Source organism: Cynocephalus volans, chromosome 12 (genome assembly GCF_027409185.1).
Source record: "Cynocephalus volans isolate mCynVol1 chromosome 12, mCynVol1.pri, whole genome shotgun sequence".
Classification (NCBI taxonomy): Eukaryota; Metazoa; Chordata; class Mammalia; order Dermoptera; family Cynocephalidae; genus Cynocephalus; species Cynocephalus volans.
In genome coordinates, this window is record NC_084471.1 from 4621541 (window position 1) to 4643494 (window position 21954).

Genomic DNA, 21954 nt, shown 5'->3' on the forward strand with positions numbered 1-21954 from the left:
GCAAAGCCGCCCGAGAAGCCAGTGTCCCCTCCCCCACCCCATGTCTCTCCCCCATTCCCCCACGTGCTTGTGAGCCCCTGCCCACAAGCAGGGGCCTCTGTGACAGTGGAGCTGCCTGCTCCCCGGAAGCTTCCATCCAGGGGGCCAGTCTGCACCCAAGGTTGGCTCGCACCTGTGGCTGGAGCTATGGCAGTGATGTGAGGGAATGAGCAGGTGGAAGGGGGTCTGGTCGGGCTGTCTGGGGCCAAGAAGGCTTCCTGGGGTCAGGACTGTCACCTCCACACATGCCAGTGGACCACTTGCAGGTGCCACAACCCCACTGGACACTTGGGATATCTGGACAGAGGGGACAGAGGGCCCTGCCCCCTGGCACTGCTGTTCCTCTGGGCTGGGAGTGGATGGTGACCATGCATGGAGCAGGAGTTCCCGATGGAGGGGACGGCTGTGGAGGCAGCAGATCAGGCTGCTGGGCCAGGTGGCGGGCAGAACATGGCCTCAAGCAACTGTTACTGAAGGTGATGCCAGGTACTGCTGCTTGGCCAGGGCCCCATCCTGGACTTCCCGTGTGCATCTGGTGCTCCCAAGCAGTACAGAGGACAGACGGCGGAGGAGACGCCTCCCATGGCCTCTGTTCTCTGCTATTGGGAACATCCTTCCAGAGAGATCTCAACCTCTGTCCACATTTGGATGGGGCATAGAGATCTTGAAATTAGATCCAAGTCCCGATTTCAGCCCGTTGCACTGGCATGCTTCACTGCAGAGCCTAGTGCCCTGAATACTGTTCCAGAATTAAATACTGGGTGTTCTAGAAGCACCTGCCTGCCTCTTCACCTCACGCATGCAACCAATCACAAAGTCTCATTAAATCTCCCTCCTGTATGTATGTCTCTTGAATTTGTCTTTCCTCTCTACTCTGCAGTAGAAGGCAGAGGACGAAGATTATGGGAAAAAAAGAAACTTCTCCCTGAAGAAGTGGTCTTAGAAATGGGTGGGAATTCCAGCAGGTGCGACACCTCTCTGGATTTGCTGGGACTTGGGGGCTGGGGTGGGGAGTAGATGGGAGACCTGGGGCAGTGCCTGGTTGGCTGGACACTTGGTGGCCTTTGATATGCAAGGGAGGCCTGGCCTGAGGACTGAGGGGGGATTGAGTCCAGGTCTGAGAAACTGAGGGGAGCAAAGAGAGTCTGAGGAGAAAGGGGGGCCTCCCCCCTTGGGCGGGCAGGGCTGCTGCTCACCCAGGTGCCAGGTGGCACTCCATGCTTGGAGGTGCCATGCCAGGTTTTCTGCAGATCCTTCTAGAACCCAGCGGTCAGTATTGATGCCTTTTTTGGAGGAAGGAAAGGATGGGAGGAATAGGTATATTTTTAAAAAATCCTTGACAATCTTATAATCAAAAAAGTAAAGCAGCCTGGTAAAAATTCAAAAGTGGGACGTGCATAAAGTGGGACAACGGCACTGTCTGGGTGTCCTTCCGTGCGTCTGCCGTGGGTGTGAACACGGGTGGGGCTCGCTTCCTCTTCACCCCCAGTGCCGCCTGCCTTTAAAAATGTGTCACGACAGACTTGCCACCTAGTGTGTGAGGACTCAGCTTTCTCTTTTAAATCTTCGTCCCGTTTTCCATCACACAGGTGTAACGCGATGGCACACGGCCAGTACTGGTTAATTGCATATTTGCTTCCAATTGTTTTCATATGGTTTTGCAGTGAGCGTTGATGCAGTGTGTGTGGTGTAACTTTTGAGGTTGTTCTGAATGATAAATTCCCAGAAGTGAAATTATTGGTGCTAAGGGATTGAGCGTCTTACAGTCTGATAACTCTGGTCAAGTGGCCTTAGGAAAGTTTGCACCGGTCTGCACGGACCAGCAGTGTACAGAGATCCTCCATACCAGGGCTCTTCAGAAAGCCTGTGGGAAAGTGGAAGGAAAAGGTATACAAATCTTTCCATGAACTCTCTCAAGACCCTCATTTGTTCCTCATCATTGGAGGGATTAATCTTTCACGTCTTTCCTAAATTATAAATGTCTCCTTTTTTTTGATTTTCATCTTTCTCTTTAGGGGACAGTGAACAGTTTTTCATCTGCTTCTCAGCCATTCCTGTGTCTTCCGTGAGTTCCAATCTACTTTTTCAGTTAGATTGTGTATTTCTTATTGATTTACATTTCTCTTTATATATTATGGATTTTGAACTTGTTACAAATATTTTCTGTAATTTTGATTTTTTTTTTTTAACCTCATGGTATTGTTTGCCGTGGAAGTCTTAAGTATTTTTTGCTGTGGAGACTTGGGCTTTCTCATTTATGGCTCTGCCTACCCTTGGACAAGTTGCCTTACTTCTTTGAGCCCTCGTTTCTGTTCCTTGAAGTCAGGACAGTGACACTGACCTCGTAGGGTTGTCTGAGGACTGAAGGAAAGGGTGAGGTGTAGCAGCAAGCCCCTGGGCCAGGCTCTGGCTGCTTGGATTCTCCTTGCTGGAAGTTGATGCAGTCGGTTGGGTTCACAGTTAATTCGGTTCTTTCTGGCAAGTCTTGGTAGCCTCCTGTGGTCACAGGGTGGGGTGGAGGGACTGTGGAATCCTCCCTATGTCCTTACCACCACGAGGGACAGATGGAAAAGGACTCCAAGCAGACAGACCTTCATGAAGAAGCAGACGTGAGTGCAGTCGCAGCTCCCATCCTGTGGGCTCAGTGTCCTTTCGGCCACCCAGTAATGTCTGGCACGGAAGGATCTCTGCAAGCAGGTGTGGAATCTTCTAGCACAGACTTCAGCTGACCTCCTGGCTGGAGTTCGACAGCAAAAAGCCTCTGTTTATTGAACACCACTAGCAGGTTGTGTTCCTGGGTGCTGGGCTCTGTTTCCAGGGGTGCAGGCTCTGAGCCTGCTGGGTTCTTAGGTCCTGTCCCTACTCTCTGTGGTATAGCTGAGCTGACCTCATCCATCCAAGGCCACGTATGTCACCAAGAAAGAGACTCCCCCCATACTGTTAAGTGTCAAAGCCTCCAGAGAGAGTGGGGACAGAGATGGGGACATGTCCCAGAGTCAGCCTTTGAAGTGTCTTTCAGATGCTAATCAAGTGCCCTGGGGTGCGGGTTCCCAACAGGGAACTGCTCCCAGGGTATAGACTCATGTGTAGCTCTCTTTCTGTGGGGAATTATTTTAAAGTCAATTATTCGTATACTACCTCTTACGGAGCGTGCGTTCTTCAAAAACATCCTGTTCCTGATTTGGGCCCAGGTTGTTCAATATTTAAAGCTAATGGGGAAAAAGTCAGAGAGAGGCAGGAGAGTGTGGGGATATGATCCTGGGGTTCGTATGTCACTTGCCTGGTGACCTGGGGTTTGTCACTCAACCTCGGTAAACCTCAGTTTCCTCAAGTGACTAACAGGGTGGCGGGACCTATTTCACAGGTGCTTGCAAAACACAGAGTGGAATGCTGACCACACCGCCAGGGCTGCAGGAGAGTCGCCTCTGTCACCTGTGATTTCAGTCGCCAATTTCCCAATAAAATATGCTGTCTTCTCCAGGGCAGTTTTCCAAGTAGTTGATAAAAGTGTAGTGAACTTTCTGTGCTCGATCAGAACAAGGTCCGTCGCATCACTGACTGCACATATCCCCGCTACCTCCCTGAATGATACAGGTCTGATATTTTTCTTTATTTTCTCTTCAAGTCAAGGAAGCTCACGACTGTGCCAGAGGGGATTAAAAAATATTAGGGAATTCTTTTGGGGAATTTACTCTTCAATTTCAGTTATTTCTCATCTGAGATATTCCAGTATCGAAGGGGGTGATGTTTGATTTTAAAAAATAACATTTTAGTTCCACCTTTGGAGGCATCTTTAACAATATGATTTAGGTGCGTGGCATGTGAACGGACTGCTGTTCAGCCTCATGACCTAGCACGCCTGGCGTGCACACAAGGATAGCTCTGCCCACTTAACGAGGAGACAGCCAGCCCCTGCCTTCCAGGCCAATTCCCAGTCGTGGCCGAGACCAAGGCTGTGAGGACACATTGGCAAGTTTTATTCTGCGGCTGCAGTGAAGGCCCACGAGTCGCCCAGAATACAGACCAGATACTTGCTATAAAGGACACTTTAAAAAATGGCATCTGACCAAAGGCCCACTGAATCATTGTTGCAAATTCCCCCCAAGATCAATAAGCACAGGTGTGGGCCAGCAGGGGCCTCTGTTCTTTCGTGACATGTTATGGGTGTCATTTACGCCCCCTTTAGAAGCTCCCGGAGCCCCGTCATTTTGCCAGTGGCCTTTGTGCTCGGCTCCCATTCAGCCCGCCCATCATCTGAATAAGCTCAGAGCCTCTGTCATTGTCCCCGTGGTTACCCATGGTTACCCATCAACCATCCGACTGCCTGGCTGCCAGTTTCCATGGTTACCGCCACCACTGTCACTGTGATCTCCCAGCCATGGGGGAGGGGCTGTCAGCAGCTCCATATAAAAGATCATCTCCAGCCAGCACTGAAACCTGGAGCAGAGTGCTAGAAACTGGCACTGGGGTTTTGCTACCACAATGTCGTGATGTCCTTTCCTCATATCCTACAGGGATGGCAAGCCAGCTTTCCTGAGAGAGCGCCTGGGCTGTGGGCGAGGGGCCGGGGTGGATCAGAGCAGGAGAGTCAGGACTAACAGAAGCCATCGGGCTCAGGAATGCAATCCTGTGTGCTGGGGACAGTGGGAGAGGTGATCTGCCGAGTCCCGAGCCAGGAGTGGCGGGAGGGATGCTCAGGGTGGTGGAGGAGGCTACAGGGGTGACAGCAGTGTGTTCTAGAGAGAGGAAGAGGCACGGTTTTGGCTTCTGGGAGGGGGATTTGCAGACAGTGGAGGGTTTTAAGCCCTACGGATTGGAAGGATCCAGAAGGGACTGGCCCAGGCCAGTTGGCACCTGCAGCATGGGGCTCCGGAAGGCGGAAGCAGAGGCCGCCGTGTGCAGGGCCGAGGCCTCGAGAAAGATCTGCGGAAGCGGGCTTCTGCGCCGGTGGACAGGTCACATTTGGACTCGGTCACATTACCAGCGTGTCTTCTAAGAGTGCTTGGCTAATTGACGTTCTTCTCCACGGGCACAAGCTTATTAATCTGTCTTCTCCAAGGGTGATGTGATCGGTGTCTACAATTGTTGCCGGCCCGGCCCGTGGCTCACTCAGGAGAGTGTGGTGCTGACAACACCAGGGCCACGGGTTCGGATCCCTACATAGGGATGGCCGGTTGCTCACTAGGAGAGCGTGGTGCTGACAACACCAAGGCCACGGGTTCGGATCCCTACATAGGGATGGCCGGTTAGCTCACTAGGAGAGCGTGGTGCTGACAACACCAAGTCAAGGGTTAAGATCCCCTTACTGGTCATCTTTAAAAAAAAATAAATAAGATAAAAATTTTGCCAGTTTGGTGGGTGAAAGGCGGCCCGCTGTCTTGGTTTCCCCTGGCTCCGCTTCCTGCGGGGTGGAGCTTCTTTTCGGATGTCTGTCGCCCGTTGTCTTTCTTTTGGGGCCTGCCAGTTCCTGTCCCGTCTTACTCCTGCTTTGTGGGTCCCGCTTTGGGGTTGAGCATTCCTGAATCCAGGAGTGTAACACTGTCCTGTGTTTTGCTTTCGTGTTTTCACAGCCTCGTCTTCCTGTCCTGCTGCTCTTTGAGTTAACTTGGGGGTGATAGTTTGTGGGGAAGCTTCGTCTTCCCACTTGCCTCAGAGTCTTTTCTTTGAAGTCCCTGCCCCCTGCCCCGAGATGCTGCCTTTATCACGAACTGCGTTCCACAGCCCCAGAAGAGGAACAGCCCCGTCCTGTGTGGCGGTGTGTTCCTGTCCCACACCACCGTGCCGTTGTCACCACTGTGACAGTCACGCACATTCTTTTTCTTTTTTTTTTTTTTTAAGATGACTGGTAAGGGGATCTCAACCCTTGGCTTGGTGTTGTCAGCACCACACTCAGCCAGTGAGCGAACCGGCCATCCCTATATAGGATCCGAACCCGTGGCCTTGGTGTTATCAGCACCGCACTCTACCGAGTGAGCCACGGGCCGGCCTGAATCACACACATTCTGACAGTCAGTGGAGACATGTCCTCCCAGGGTTCTTTTTCGTTTTCTTGGGTCCTCTCTTCCATGTGAGCTTAATAAATACATTATGAATGTCTGTTGAATTAGAATATCCTGTAGGAATTTTGGTGTGAATCATTGTGTTTATGGATCACTTCACATAGTGGGTTGAATAGTGGCATTCCCCCTTCCCACAAAAGATGTGCCTACCCAGAACCTGTAAGTGTGACCTTATTTGGAAAGAGGGTCTTTGCAGATGCAGTGCAGTTAAGGTAAGGGTCTTGGGATGAGATCATCTGGATTAGGCTGGGTCCTAAATCCAATGACAAGTCATTTTAAGGGAAGGGACAGGGAGAGGACACAGATACAGGGAAAAGAGGAAGCATGAAGAGGAAGCAGAGATTAGAGGGTGGCAGCCACAAGCCAGGGGATGTCAAGGACTGCCAGCCACCACGGGAGCTGAATGGGGCAAGGAGCAGGTGTTCCCTCAGAACCTCTGGAAGGAACACACCCCTCCCACACCTTGATCTCGAACTTCTAACCTCTGCAACTGTGAGAGGATAACTTTTTCTTATTTTAGCCCACCGAGATTCTAGTGATTTGTTACAGCAGCCATAAGAAACTAATACACTTTGGGGAGAAATGATATCTTTCCAGCATTGTTTTTCTATTTAGAAACATGGTATATACTATGGGTGGAATGTGTCCTCCAAAAGTTCATGTGTTGGGGCCGGCCCGTGGTTCACTCGGGAGAGTGCGGTGCTGATAACACCAAGGCCACTGGTTCGGATCCCATATAGGGATGGCCAGTTCACTCACTGAGTGAGCATGGTGCAGACAAAAGTTCATGTGTTGGAAACTTGATCCCCACAATAACGGTGTTAAGAGGGTGGGAAATTCCATTATGGTATTTGGAAGGTGGGCCCTTTGAGAGGGGATTGGTGCCCTCGTAAATGGATTGATCCATTCATGGAGTAATGAGCTTTGGGTGTGGACTGATGGCTTTATAAGGGGCACATGAGAGAGCTCTTCTGACTCTCTCACCGTGTGATACCCTGCATTGCCACGGGACTCTATCAGAGAGTCACCACAAAGAAGGCCTTCACCAGATGTGTCCCCTGGACCTTGGACTTCCCAGCTTCCCAAACTATAAGGAATAAGTTTCATTTTCTTATAAATTACCCATTTTAAGAAAACGGACTAATACAGTGTATTTCTTCATTTCTTAATGTCATTTTTTATGTACTTTAGTAAAGTTAATCATGTTCTTCACATATAGACTTCATTTGAGGCTCATTTCTAGGAATTTAAAGTGTTTTGTTATGATAGGGATTCTTTTTTCATTATTTTCATTATTTTCCCACTGGCTTTTGCTGGGTGTCGAAAAGCACTAAATTTTTGTTTGATGGTTTTGCACCTGGCCACCTTACCGAGCTCTCTTATTAGTTAAAATAATTTCTCAATTGATTTTTCCAGGAGAGCTATCATATCGACTACGAGTAATGTAGGATTTATTCTTTCCTTTCATTTATTTTATCTCTTCCTTTTTTCCTGGCTTGTTTTGTGGTCAGGTGGTTTTCTTAGCCTGTCACATCCTGTGCAGCCCCTGTTCACAGAATTCTTACCAGCAAAATTAGGATCTCCCAAGTGAAGTCCAAAAGCTGACTCTTGATGAAAGACTTGTGGAGACACTAGTTGTTGGTAATAAGTTAGTGTGTGTGAAAATTTAAGGTATTCATTTGCTCAGTCAGTATTCACTTAGTTTCTACTACTTGCCAGACTTTGTATTAAATCCCTGGTGTATAACATTGTACAGGAAGTCTTAGCCAGTGCAGTAAGACAAGAAAAAAAAAATAGGTATAAATAAAGGACAGCATGAAATAACACTGCTGTTATTCACAGATGATATGATTGCATACAAAGAAAATCTAAAAGTATGCAAATAATTAAAATATTAAGTGTGTTCAACACGATTGCTACATACTTAGTTATTATAAAAAATCAAATGTGTTTCTGTGTACTGGCAGAGAAGGGAAATTGAAATGAAATATATTTTTTATAATATCATAAAAAGATCCAATAAACAGGAATAAATCTAGTAAAAGATGGGCAGGAAACTACAAGATGTTACTGAGAGAAATTCAAGAAGACCTGAGTAAATGAAGGGCTTAACCATGTTCTTAAATTAGAAGATTCAATATTATAAAGATGTCATTTCATCCTAGAGTGGTGCATAGATTCAGTGCAATGCTAATCAACACCCACAGGATTTTTAGGGAAAATTTAAAAAATCGACAAGCTGATTCTAAAATTTACATACAAATAAAATTGGCCAAGAGTAGCCAAGACGACCTTGAAGAAGAGCGAGGTAGGAGGACTTGGTTGGCTAGATGTCAAGGTTTATTATAAAGTTATTATAATTAAGAGAGTGTTTAAATAAGGGAGTAGCCAAGGATAGCCAGATAAGGCCAGGGGAACAAAATAGAGAGGCCAGGAAACAGGCTCAACATGTTTAAAAGTGTAACCAATCAAGTAACAAGGAATAAATAAAGAAATTATAGAGCTGAATTGTACTCTGTGAGGATGGGTTTTGTGTCTGCCTTTTTTTCCGAAAATACTTCATTCTGAGTACTCTCTCATGACCTTTTTTCCAGTTTACTAACTTTCTTGTCAGCTGGATCTAATCTATTCTTAAGCCTATCTGTTGAGCTTTTAATTTTGGTTATTGGGTTGTTCAATTCTAGAACTTTTGTGCTATTTTTCTGGCCTGACATGTTCTTTTCTATTGTTGGTCTCTAATGAAATTCTCAGTCTTGTCTTTTATCTTTTTGAACATGGTGAACATAGCAGTTCTGAGGTCTGTGTTTTATACCTCCTCCGTTGTCTGTTTCCTGTTGTCTCAGAGTGTCTGCTGATTTTCATTTGGGTGGTCATGTCTCCTTGTATGCCTGGTTATTTTTTATGTGCTGGACATTGCATTATCATAATTGTTTGTAGGAAAAACATGAGGCTTAGGATGCTGTTATCTTTCTCCTGAGAGCTTTATGTTGGGTTTTGGTAGGTGCCAGAGGTACTAGAGATCTGGGTCACCATCATTATTAGGAATGGACTGCTGTTGCTAGTAGCAGCTAATGAATGTCTTATTCAGCATGGACTGTGATTGGGGATGCTTTTCAATGCCTAGCCCTTGGCCCCTTTTATAGGTGAGCCAGGGACACGTAAGTTTTCTGTATTGCTATGCCTGGCACAATCTCACAAAAATGCGCTGTAGCTTACCTGGTGGATATAATCATCGCTGATCATGTTTGTTTCCATGAAAAATGTGGTCTGAGTTGCAGAATTTTACAAACTGTTTGTGAACGGGGGCTTCCTGCAGGCTTGTTCTTGGGAAATGATGCAGTTTATTTGCTAAGTTACACATATGGATAGCCCATCGGTAAATGAGATAGTGGTAGGGCCTAGGCACTGTTTCCTGCCGAGTAGGATCTTTTCTGCTTCTAATACAGTTAGCAGAGATTTGCTGGGAGTGTTAGAGCCCCTGTCACTGAATAGACCCAGAAAACACAGATAGGGTCACCACAGGGCAATCTAGGACTTCTCATTTTTAACCACCAAGGATTAAGGGTGTTAAGATCTAAAGAATTAAAGTTACTGCAATTGTTTTATGATATCTCAGAGAGACATATTGCAGCCAGCTGATGCCAGAAATCTCTGTCTGTGGGCACTCAGCATCCGAACATGATGTGTCCTGAGGGTCTGGAATGTTCTCTGCTTCTGGAGTTGCCATGGCAGCTGTGGGGCACCGCTTCTCTGCCTGGCTGCTCTTCATGACTTGCCTGCTGGGCTGAAATGTCCTCTGCGCCTGTTATTTGTAACCCATTATCCCTTTCTGCACCAGGAGATCCAGCTGTCAGTCAGCATGCCTTAGACACTCAGTCTGTATGTCTCTGCATGTGCAAGTAGATTTCATCCTTTCCAGCAGAGCTCTCAAGGCATCATATTTTTTAAAGTATAGAACAAATCCCCTAACTGTTAGGGGTCTCTGTCCTAAGCCCTTCTCAATCCTGGCCCAAGCGTGTGGTCTCTCAAAAAAAGCAGCAGCAGCGAGCTCAAGAAATGGCATCACTCCCCACTGCTGCATTCTCTACCTTGTAACCAAGGCACTGCTTGAAAATGGAGAGTCATCCTGGGACTTAACTCGGGAAGAAGCGTGCAAGGCGTAGGCTTCCACCAGCTGTTGTGTGGCTTGTCAGTAGCCTCCAGCATGGGAGAGAAGAGGAGCAACATTCTTGTCTCTGGTGGGCTCAGTGGAGCTCCCCAGACCTGCAGAGAGCCGGCCCCACCCAGCCCGGCAGGCCCTGCACACCTGGGCAAGGGTCCCCAATGGTGGTTGCTTATGGTTCTTGCAAGCACCTGGGCACCCAGACGCCAGGAAGTCACTCCCACCCAGTTGGTCATTCTGCCCCTGAACAGGCACTGGAGCCCAACATGCTTTGCAGCCAGAGGAGCTGCCAGCACCTCCCACGCCCTGTGCTTGGGAGAGGGAAGCACAGGCAGAAACAGAGGCAAGGACAGTGCCCAGCAGCCCACGGCTGGCTAAAAAGGAGGATTTGGTTTAGGTTATTCGCTAATTTCCCAGGGAAATTTCAAACATTTTCCATGTTCTTTTTGTCTACCTTTTAATCCTTTGTCCCGTTACTGGAGCCTGTTTCTAATCTGGAAGAAAATACATCCATGGAGGAACAACACAGGCTGCTGCTGGTTTTTAAAACAAAGGAGTAAGTGATTTTTGGAAAAGAGAAATAGAGAGGTCGTTTTTGTCCATAACTGGAGTTAGTCCAGGAAGACTTTGTATTGGGAATTAAAATAGGGCTGTGTTTCTGAGTGAGAATCACATGCCCCCGTGTTGTTGGTCTGTGTGAACAACCCATAAAGGTGACTATAACCGTGGCCGGCTGTCGCATTTCCGAGGACTGTATAATGAGGAGTGGAGCTTCTGTTTGAAACGAGACTGGCCTTTGAGCTTGGAGATCTGTCTGCCTGGCACGTGGCTGGCTCTGTTCCTGGAGGGGTGACTGGGGGTCCTGGAGCCTGGGGAGCACCCTGGAGTGGACGGCTGGCTTCGGCCATCATGGATCCCAGAATCCCCACCATCCCCTTCTCTCCCTTCTGCCTCCACAGTGTCCAGCCTGTTGTCAGGACAGTCGGTCCCTGTGTGTGTTGTTACCCGGCTTGCCCAGCCTTTGCGGGGCACAGACAAGGTACTGTGCAACAGACACAGCGTGCAGCCTAGAGGCCTTACTTACCTGCACGTATGAAGAAGAATAGAGTGACTTAATTTTTTCCCTTTTGGCCAGTTTACAGGAAAAACTTTTAAAAAATTACTTTCTGGGTGGGTTTCTTTAGTGTAGTGGTCCTCAGGTAGGGTGATTCTGCCCCCAGGAGGCCTTTCATGATGTCTAGAGACATTCTGATGGTCACAACAGGGGGGCTGCTCCTGGCACCTAGCAGGTAGAGGTGTGGGGTGCTGCTCAGGGTCCTGCAATGCCCGGGATAGCTCCACACACAGGGAATGATCCCATCCAGCACGTCCATGGTGCCCAGGTGGAGAAGCTGCTGTAGAAGATCTGCTGCATGTGGATTTCAGCAGAGCCCTTCCTTGTGCTGGTGGGTGTGCCCCCCGTCCAGCGGTTGAGCTGAGCTCTGCACCCTGCATGGAAGAGGCAGTGAGTGGGCCACACTGGGCGGCACATGGAGCCGGAGCCCCTGGAAGGACATAGGTTTGCATTTTGGCACATCGTTATCCAGCCACGTGACCTTGGGCAAGTCACTTTATTTCCTGACCCCCTCTAAGGCCTGGTCTGTAGAGCAGGGAAAATGAACCCTGCACGGTAGGACAGTTTGGAAGATCAGGATGAAGGACCTAGAGCGGGTCAGGCCAGGCTGTTTCTGAGAGCACGCAGCGAAATGGGGACAGGCTGTTGCAGTGGCTGTGGCAGTTTGGTTTGTAGATTTTTGTTTTAAAAGCATCCCCGACCCTTTCCGTGTCTGCACACTGTGTGTGAAGTGGCCAAGGTAGGCCTCATGATGTAACTGTTCCATATACTTCCCTCCCAGGTTGTGTTTAAAAAGTGCTTCTTAAGGGAGATGATTATGGCCCTAGAGTGCACAGGTGACCGTCTCTTCATTTGTCTGTGATTGTAACCTGAAGCATGGTGGGTGGAGGGAGGCCACAGGTAGGGATTTCCCAGAGTCCAGGTTTCCTCCCCAGCTCTGTTAGAATCTCTCTGGTATCTCCTCAGATGTAAATTGGAGTGCGGGACCCTGTGAGTCTGAGGGTGTCTTCTGGCTGGAGGAGACCAGGACCCTAGAGCAATACTCCAGGTGGATGTGCCGTGTCCAGTGACGTAGCCCTTTGCACTTCAGAAAGTTGGTTCTCAGAGTTTTCCAGTTGTTTGTCCCCTGCCTCCCTTTTAATTATGAATTCTACCTTGTGTTGTGCCTTTGCTGCTGTGACTCAGTGTAGGCTGTTGGAGGTGTCTGTGCGGCTGTCTGGCTGCTTTGCTGCTCAGAGATTTCTTCCACTAAATACCCTGCTTCATAACTTTGGGGTTCTGCATTTAATAAAGCCCTCCAGCATGGACATGGTTTAGCCAGGTTCTTTGCTAGTTCATAGCAAGGGTGACTTGCTATAGTTTTCAGTTGGCTCTTCCCCATTCTATCTGGGATCTCCTTGGGGTGGCCTTTGCAGTCCATGTTTCTGTTAGCATTCTGATTGCCACTGTTTGACCAGTCTCTGGAAGGTTCCAGACTTTCCCTGGTCTTCTTATCTTCTAAACCGTCACCAGAATCCAGGCTTTCTCTAACTTGCTTCTCTGAATTCTTCCAGCCTCGTCCCTTTGCCCAGTTTCACGGCAGCTTCCACATTTTCTGGTGTTTGATGTGGGTAGCACCCCACTTCTGGTACCATTTCTTATTGGTTCATTTTCCATTGCTCGTAGCAGAGTACCTGAAACTGGATAATTATAAAGATGTTTATAGTGGAGGAGTCCATGAGTGTGTGGGGACAGGTGTTATATGGGAACACCCTATATTTTTCATTCAATCTTGCTGTGAACTTAAAACTCCTATGCAAAATAAAGTCTGTTAAATTAAAAAAGAAAACTTCTCAGAAATTGGGTCACTTGGTCATCCCTTCAGCCCCATGAGGTGGGCATGATAGATATTTCCACTGCCCAGGGAGGAGGCTAAGACTAGCTGGAGACGGGCTTGCTTTCACACTAACCAGGCTGGGCAGCCCTTCTAGACCCAGGACCTCATTGTTCTTGCAACCTGGAGGCCCCAGAGTGCAGGAAAGACGAGCATTTTCCTGGCAGAGTCAGACCTGCCCCCAGGAGCCTGGTCCAAGAGAAATTCAGTTCTGTCTGAGCAGTGGCTCCATTCAATCCTGAGTTAGGGACAGGCCAGGGCCACTGGTGTCCCTTGGAATTTAAGCAGCAGCCGTCTCTGCAGTTGGAAGGGGCATGGGCAGAGACGTCCCGGTGTCAGCAAATGCTTCATGTGGTGATAAATTACGGTTTGCTCTCCACCTGGAGCAGGAGGGTGGGAAGGCCGAGCTCGGGTTAATGGTTAAAAGCATCGCTGTTAGAGAGCACAGTGCCCACCACACCGCTGGGCCAGGAGGATGTAGCCCTGAGATAATTACCAGCCTGCATGTTGGTTGTGACGACGAGAGGAACTGGGAACCACAGAAATTTGTTGGTTTAAGATTCCAAGCAAAGCAGAGGCATTTAGGTATCCTTAAGATAGACTAGAAGCTGAAAATAATGATTTGCTTCGGAAGAACGAAATGCTGCCATTATTCTGTACGACCAGCAGCAGAGCGGGCAGCCCTGGGCTGTGGGTGTGGGTGCCTCGGGGGATCTGAGCCAGCTTAGCCCTTCCTGCCGCCTTGACCCCAAAACTGCAGCAGGAGGGACTCACCGCTCTTTCTGGACACTCTCCACTGTGGAGCTAGGGGTGGCATTTGTTCCCTGTGTGTCCTTCAGCCAGGCCCGCATGGGGCTGCCCAACCTCTCAGGCCTGTGCTGAGTCCAACCCCTCTTTGGGTGATTCAAGCTGTGTCCCCACTGAACAGTCCCACTGACCTCACATGTGTACACATGTACATGCTTCATTGGCACCACCATGGACCCTCCTTTGTATGCCTACTGGCCTGTAGGTGAACTGTGTGGCTCTGGGTTCAGGAGCAGGGAGGGCTTGGTTCTCTAGCAGCTCTCTCACATGTGTCCCCTAGAACTTTGCCATGTCCCCAAGAGGCAAAGTGCAGAGAGCGTGGGCTTGCTGTGCAGTGCTGGCTCTGGGTGCCTTGGTGGTGGGGGGGGCACCTACAGCTCACATGGTCACAAGGTTCAGTGAGCTAACAGGACAGATTACCAGCCTAGAGCAGGTGCTGACCACAGCTGGTTCCTGCCTTCGCGCAGCTGCTGTCCTGCCTGCAGAGCCCTCTTCCTGAAACTGAAGCAGGGCAGGCCCTACCCAACCACACCCCCAGTCACAGCCTGGACTCCCTCCCCTACACCCCCAGTCACAGCCTGAACTCCCTCCCCCATGGCACTGAACACTCTGCAATTGTCTGGCCCTGTCTGTGTTCCCACCAGGCTGAGGACACCTTGAGGGCAAGGCTGTGGTTTTTCCCTCTTGGCATCCCTAGATCTTGGCCTGGCACAGGGAGGGCTGCAAATATTTGTTCAATTAATGAGTGACGACAATTTTAATTAGAGTTTCTTTGAGTTTAGGTTTCAGATTAGAATCTTTAAAAAGACATAATACCAAATGATTTTAATTATAGGTGAATCGTAAATGGAGTCAGCTGCAGTAATTACTACGAGAACTTTTTTTTTCAGGACCCTTGGGGTACTCTAAGAGGAAAATCCAATTTGTTACTTTTAAGTCATCTCTTAATCACTTAATAACAGGATATTTGATATTAGATTAATCTCCTCCATCTGTTCAGACCCATGCTGAAGACGCCACTGAAGGGACTGGAGCTGGTGTTCTCCAGCGGAACCTCAGGGTGGGGGGTGCGTGGAGTGGAGAAGGTGCACGGGGTGGAGGCCCTGGCCGCACGCACAGTAGGTGCTCAGTAAATGTGTGAACTGCAGGACGGGGACATGCAGGAGGCAGGGAACAGAGGCCAGGTCGACTGCGCCTTCCGGGAGCAGAATGCTGCTGGGTCAGGGTGGGGAGCAGGGGCCTGGGTGCAGCTCAGAAGACATTCTGCGTGGCCTGTGTCCTGACATGCGACTTTAAGAAGAACCTGAGATGTTGGAGCAAATGAGGAGCAGGTTAGAGAGGTCCATGAGAAGTGCCTTCGTAAAGCGGCCGCAGCAAGGCCGCAGCAAGCAATGCCAACAAAAGCTGGTTCACAAGAGCAGAGCAGGGGACGCCGCCTGCTGCGGTTCTAGCCCCTTCCCCAGCTGGTGGAGGTGCCGCGCGGGTACTCGCGTGTCCCTGATGCCACGCCGGGCCAGCGGGCGGGTGAGAAAGTGGCAGCACGGACGGAGGTGGGAAGGGAGCCTGTCGGCCACCTGTCCTCGAGACAAGCTTTTGCTCCTGGCAGTCTGGGGATGCTCGGGCGGGCGTAGGGTGTGTTATGAAAGGGAGGTGTCAGGCGGCCAGATTGCACTTTCAGTTCCACTTGTGACATCCCTCTCTGCCTGCCAGGCAGCCTGCCGCCCACAGCCCGGTCCGGCCAGAGGGGTTTGCGCCTCTGCTTGGGCCTCCGGCTCACTTAGCAGCAGGGAAGGCGGAGGGGGCCGCGGAGCCGGCGTGGCGGGGAGGGCTGGCCTTGCAGGAGAGCCCGGTGCCGAGGTGAGAAAGAGTTTTTGTTCCAGCCTTTAAATGCTGGAAACTAATTTCACCATCTGGAGGTGGGAGGAAAAAAGGCCTGAAAGAAGTAATTAAAATACTCAACTGCAGAAAAACATTTAAGCCATAGTAAAGACAAAAGAAAGGACGCTCAAATGCACACTTTCTCTCCTTGCTGAGAGTTTCGTGTTCACGAGGACGGGGACGGCTGGGTCATTTTTCTCTCAGGCTCCCTCCACGGGAGTGTCTAGTTAACAATCGAAAACGACTTGTGTCTTATTTTTCTAGTATCATGCTAAATCAGTCTTTTGAAATTTAGGACTGGAATTTTCTTAGCAAATATTTAACTAGAAAAAATTCCCTGCTTTTCTGTTCTCAGCTGTAACGAGGTAGGTTGCAAGTTAATAGATGTCTGGGCCAATATTTGATCTTTTCCCCAAAAGAAAATGATTTGTCGTCTAGTCACCATATTGGGGGGAAGGTTCCTGGGAGTAATGAAGATGATGTAGTTGTTCTTGGTGGGTGTTTGTTTCCCCACTGATGGTGGGGGGCCTGGGCAGGTGTTTGCCACCCCCTCGGCACCTGGGTGATGGCCATGGGGATGTTGGGGGACAGAGTTCCCCTGCCTGATCAAAGGGGTGCTGCAGGGAGTGCAGGAGGGCCCGTCAGGGTGTGTAATGGTGGCTGTCCCCTGCCCAGGGAGTCCTGGGCTGCCCCCAACTCTGTGACTAGAGGAGCTAACCCACCAGGAGGCCAGGGGCTTAGTGTAGCCTCTCAGTGGCATTTGCATTTCAAAGAGGTCTCAATGACATTATTCTGGAAGGGATTTCAGGGCCCCCAAGTGGGGAAACATTGGGGGCCAGGAGGGGTGGCCCTTCCAAGTCCCTCTCAGATGCTGTGCCCTCCACTGCTAGAGGAAGTCTGAGCCTGTGGGAGCTGCCGTGTGCTGGATTGCACTGCAGGGAATGACCAGGCCCCTGTCAGTGGCCTTGCTGGGGCCAAGCAGCTGGGGCTGGGGGCCATCCGATGCCAGGTTTGCTGCTCCATCCTCCATCGCAGCTGGTCCACCCAGCAGTGACCTTTCTCTTCCCCTGGTCCTCTGGATTTCTGGGCTGATGGCCTTGGGCGTTGCTCTTACAGGTGAGCCTGGGAACCCAGGGGATGTTCTGTGCTCAGTGTAATTGACAGTGGTGCCTGCTTACCTGGAGGCGGGGGATGTGGCATCTGATGCTGTGGGTTCCAGTCGCCTGTGTTGTTACACCTCTGCTCCTAAATAGGTACAAATTACGGGTATTAGACAGCCTTGCGGCTCCTGTCCTCATTAAGCCTCTGTAGTTAATAATTATTTTCTCTCCGGAAAATGTTTCTGTGACACAGCTGAGCAGACACGTGGGGGCTGCCAGGCCCCTCTGTGCTGTGGCAGGAAGGTTGCGACCTGTGTCCCCAGTAGTCCCTGAGCCTCTCCAGGCTGCAGGTTCCTCGTCACTGGGGTAGTGGAATCTGCTCTGTCCACCTCTCTGGGTTGTCGGAGAAGCAAAAGTGCTAATAAATGGCAAGAGGACAGACTGACCTGGCTCTTCAAACCCTCTCAGAAGTCTGGGAGGTAGGAAATCCAGTCATCCTGGTTTTCCTGATGAGGAAAGTGAGGCACAGATAGATCTAAGTAACTTGCCCAAGGTCACAGAGGAAGTGGGTGGAAGAACAGACTGTCCCTTCGTCACGGAAGGAGCCTTGTGAACTGAAGTTCAGCGGGTGGCTTTTGGTCCCCAACTTGCACCATGTCTTGGGAGCATTCCACACAGGTGACCGTGTCCTTGGCCGGCTGGCCCAGGTATCAGACCCTGGACCTTGGTGCTGTTAGCACCATACTCTAAGCAGCCGAGCTGCCCAGCCAGTCCTCTTACCTGCCTTCCCCGTCCTGAAGCTGTCCTGTTCCCCCCCACAGCCTCGTCCTCTCCACCTGCCCTGCCATGCACAGGCCCCTTGGGTTCAGACCTAGGCCTCCCCTCTTCCTGCTGTCCCTGGGTGACCTCACGCACTCCCACAGCCATTGGCGTCTCCACCTGGATCAGGCTCTGAGCACCAGACCTGCCATCCAAGAGCCCCTCTCAACCAGGACGTGTCACAAACACTTGGAGCAGGTTGCCAGCGCTGTGCCACAACCCTCCCTAACTCGGCTCTAGAAGCATCGGCCATTTCATTCTGCTGGATTCTGTAGTCAGGAGCTCTGACAGGCACAGTGGGGATGGCCTGTTTCTGCTCCTTGATATTTGGGGCCTCAGCCAGTGGTGACTGAATGACTGTGACAGACTCAGAGGGCTGGGGTCTGGAATCTTCTAGAGCAGGGGTGTGGCCTGGGGATCAAGTCCAGCCCACAGCCAGTTTCTGTAAATAACATTTCATCAGAACACAGCTTCTGCTCCATGACTGCCATCTGTGCTACATGTGTGACCGTATGGCCTGAGTGGCCTACACAATTTCCTGTACGGCCCTTTGCGGAAAATGTTTGGCAGACCCTGATCTAGAACCTCCGCTCGCATCTCGGGGCCTGGGCTGGGAGGACTCTAGGGCCGGGCTGGACAGGGAGCCCCACATGTGGCCTTCCCTGCACCTGCGCTTCTTACAGCCTGGCAGCTCGGTTCCGAGAGGGAGCTTCTCAGGACCCGTGTCCCAAGGCACAGCTGCGTGGAAGCCGAGTGGCCTTTTATAAAGCAGCTCTTGTTGTCACACGGCAATACTTTGCCCTTCTCTGTTGGCTGAAGCCTCCCCAGGCCCACCCAGATTCAAGAGGAAGGGGACACAGGTCTCACCTGTTGGTGAAAGGATGTCAAAGCATTTGTGACCCTTTTTTAGAACGACCACATCCTTTAAACTCCTCATCTCTACCCCAGACCGACAGATGACCTCGCCCCCCTCCCGTTTCCTGTCTCCGGGAACAGAGCCCCGATTCAAGCCAGAAACCCTGACGCTGCCTCTTTCCCCAACAATCGTCCTCCCGTCCACCCCCACTTCATTTAAAAAGTTCTGTTGTTGTTCGGGAATAGTTCAAATATATGAGATGATATAACACGCACATGTATGTGGTATAAAGGGTAGCAACAAACACGGGCGTGTCCACACCGAGTATATTCTGTAGGAGCGTTCACGTCCCTGAAGCCCTCCGTGTGCCTCCCTACTCATGTCCCTCTCCTGCTGCCAGGGGAGTTTCCACTGATTTTTCCTTTGCTTTTCATTTTGGTTCTCTGGCATGGGGTGTCAGCTCTCATGTGTACACTGGTTCTTAGTCCTCATCTGCTTTTCCAAAATCCTAAAGCTCTGAAAATCAAAGTGAGTTTTGCAAAAATTCATTTGGCAGCAATACCTGCCCCACACCAGCATGAGACTGCTGACAGTTTCATCCTACTTAGTGAGAACATTCCCGTGCTTGGCTGCAGAAAGATTAGCGTTTGATTGTGGGATCTGCTGTTGTATAAGATGATATGTGTACTGTTCCAAATTCCAAAAATTCTGAATTCTGAAACTGCCCAGGTCAAGGATTCTGGAGCTATCTCCTTAAGTTGTGTCTTTTTCCGGAGCTGAGATAAACGGCCCTGTACCATGTGTCCGCATTTGCAGCCGCCTCTTTCTCTCAACGTCCATGCTGGTGTCCCAAGTTGTAGTTCATTCATTTTCACGTTGTGGGGTCTTCCAACCTGTGACTGTACCACACTCGGCCGATCTGTTCTGCTGCACGGGCATCTGTGTGCGTCTCCTAGTGCAGGCAGGCAAGGCTCCCCAGTGTACACACCCCATGTGGAGTTGCTGGCCTTTGGGCATGGTGACATTCCGCTTCGTTAGGTGACTCCAGTTGCTTTGCAGAGTGGCTGGGGCAGTTCATATTCCCCTTGTCCCTCATCCTTGCTGTCACTTGCTGGTGTGCGACTTCTTCATTTTTGCCAGTCTGTTGGGTGTAAATGGTATCTCATTGTGATTTTGGTTTGCATTTCTTGGATTGCTAATGGTGTTGAGCATATTTTTATTAGTTTTAGGGTCAGACACCTTCCAGTTTGTGGCTTGTCTCTTCATTAGTTTTCTTTAATAAAATTCTTGATTTCAGTGTAGTCGCAATCACACATTTTCTTCCTTTATAATAGTGTTTTGTGCATCTTGTTTAAGAATTCCTGAAATAATTCATTGGAGATTATAAACGTAAGTTTGTATGATCTCTTCTAAGATAGGCTTTGCCCTTCACAGTCAAGTCCTTAATTTACCTGGAATTGCTTTTTGTGTTCGGTGTGAGGTAGGGACCCGATTTCACCTTGCCCCTCACGTAGAAAACCGATGGTCTCAGGACCATTTGTGGAGTGGTCGCTCTTTTCCAGTTGCCGCCTGTCATGTACCGTGTTTTTGCATGCGTGTCCAGCTGTTTCTGGGCACTCTCTGCCGTCGGTCTCTCGTTCTGCTCCCTGCGGGTCCTCTCCTGCGACCATAGATTAGGATTAGCACTGACACGTGGTACGATTTGTGGGTCCTTCCCCTTTTCCTCTGGGGGTGCCTTGGCTCTTTGTGGCCTGTAGGTCTTCCATAAAGATTAGAGAATTATTTCACAAGTTCCCTATGAAGGACCCTGTAGAGATTTTGATAAGAACAGCAATAAATCTATAAATCAGTCTGAGGAGAATAGATACCTTTTCCATACCAGCTCTTCCTATCAGTGAATATGGTAAAGTTCTCCGGTGTTTAGATCTTCTTTACTTCTGTCAATATTTTATATTTTTATGTATAAGGCGCTTCTGTGTCTTTTATTAGATTTATGGAGTGCAGTACTTTTTGCTACTGTCATAGATGATATTTTAAAGATTATGTTTTGTGAGACTTTGTGACTGGTATAGGAAATGCATTTGATTTTTCCGTGTCGATCTCTCTAGCCACCTTGCTAAATGCACTTGCGCATGCTGACGATCTGTGGAGCCCTGGCAGTTTTGTTTGTTGACGGTGTGTCATCTGTGAATAGTGACATTATATCTTCTTCCCTGCCGATCTTCATACCATTCGTTCATCCATTCATTCATCCGTCGCTGACTTGGGCCTTGTACAATATGGGATAGAAGTGGTGAAAGTGGGTGTCTCAGTAAGTATGATGTTTGCTGTAGCATTTCTATGGATGCCCTTAATCATTTTAAGGAAGCGTCTGTCTCTTCTCTGTTTGCCAAAAGTCCTTATTCTGAATGATTGCAGAATTTTATTGAATCTTTTTGTTTGCTTATGGAGATGCAAATATACTTTACTTTTTGGTAAGTGTGGTGTATTATGTTAACACAACTTCTGATGTTAAATTCCTGAGATAAATCCGTTTTGGTCTTGGTATATTGTCTTGTTTAACACATTATTAGATTTGGTTTGCCTTTTTGTTTTTTAAAGAATTGTTTCATTTATGGTCGAGAGTGACTTGGCCTGTGATTTTTCTTCCTTGTACTCCTCGTCTGACTTTGGTGTCAAGTGACCTCACAGGATGGGGTGTTAGTTTTCTTTTGCTGCTGCATTACAATGAGTTACCACAAACGTGTTGGCTTGAGACCACACACATTTATTCTCTTGCAGTTCTGTAGGTTAGAAGTCCTGCGTGGGTGTCAGTGGCCTAAAGTCAAGGTGCGGGCTGGGCCGTGTTCCCTTTCCAAGGCTCTGGGAGAGAATCTTTCCTTGCCTTTTCTGACTTCTAGAGGCACCACATTCCGTGGCTCGTGGCCCCTTCTTCCAGCCTCAAACCGAGCAGCCAGGGTCTCCCTGCTCCTGCTTCCATCCTGCAGGTCGTTCTCCAACTCCCTCCTCCTGCCTCGCTCTGTCACTTTTATGGACCCTGTGGCCGGATCAGGCCCACCTGGATAATCCAGAATACTCTCCCTTTTTTAAGGTTAGCTGATGAATAATCTTAACGCTTTGCTGTGTAGCATAATATATTCACAGTTCCCAGGGATTAGGATGGGGACCTGTTTGGGGCTGGGGGAGATTATTTTGTCTACCGTACATAGTGGCCAAAGATTTATACAAGTGCCGAGGAACAACAGAA

The 21954-nt window shown here is 49.4% G+C and overlaps 1 protein-coding gene across 1 annotated transcript in view; it reads left to right on the forward strand.

Moving 5' to 3' along the window:
* Positions 1-21954, forward strand: part of CELSR1 (cadherin EGF LAG seven-pass G-type receptor 1) — a 149926-nt gene that overhangs the window by 24918 nt on the left and 103054 nt on the right. The gene's annotated exons all lie outside the window — the stretch shown is intronic.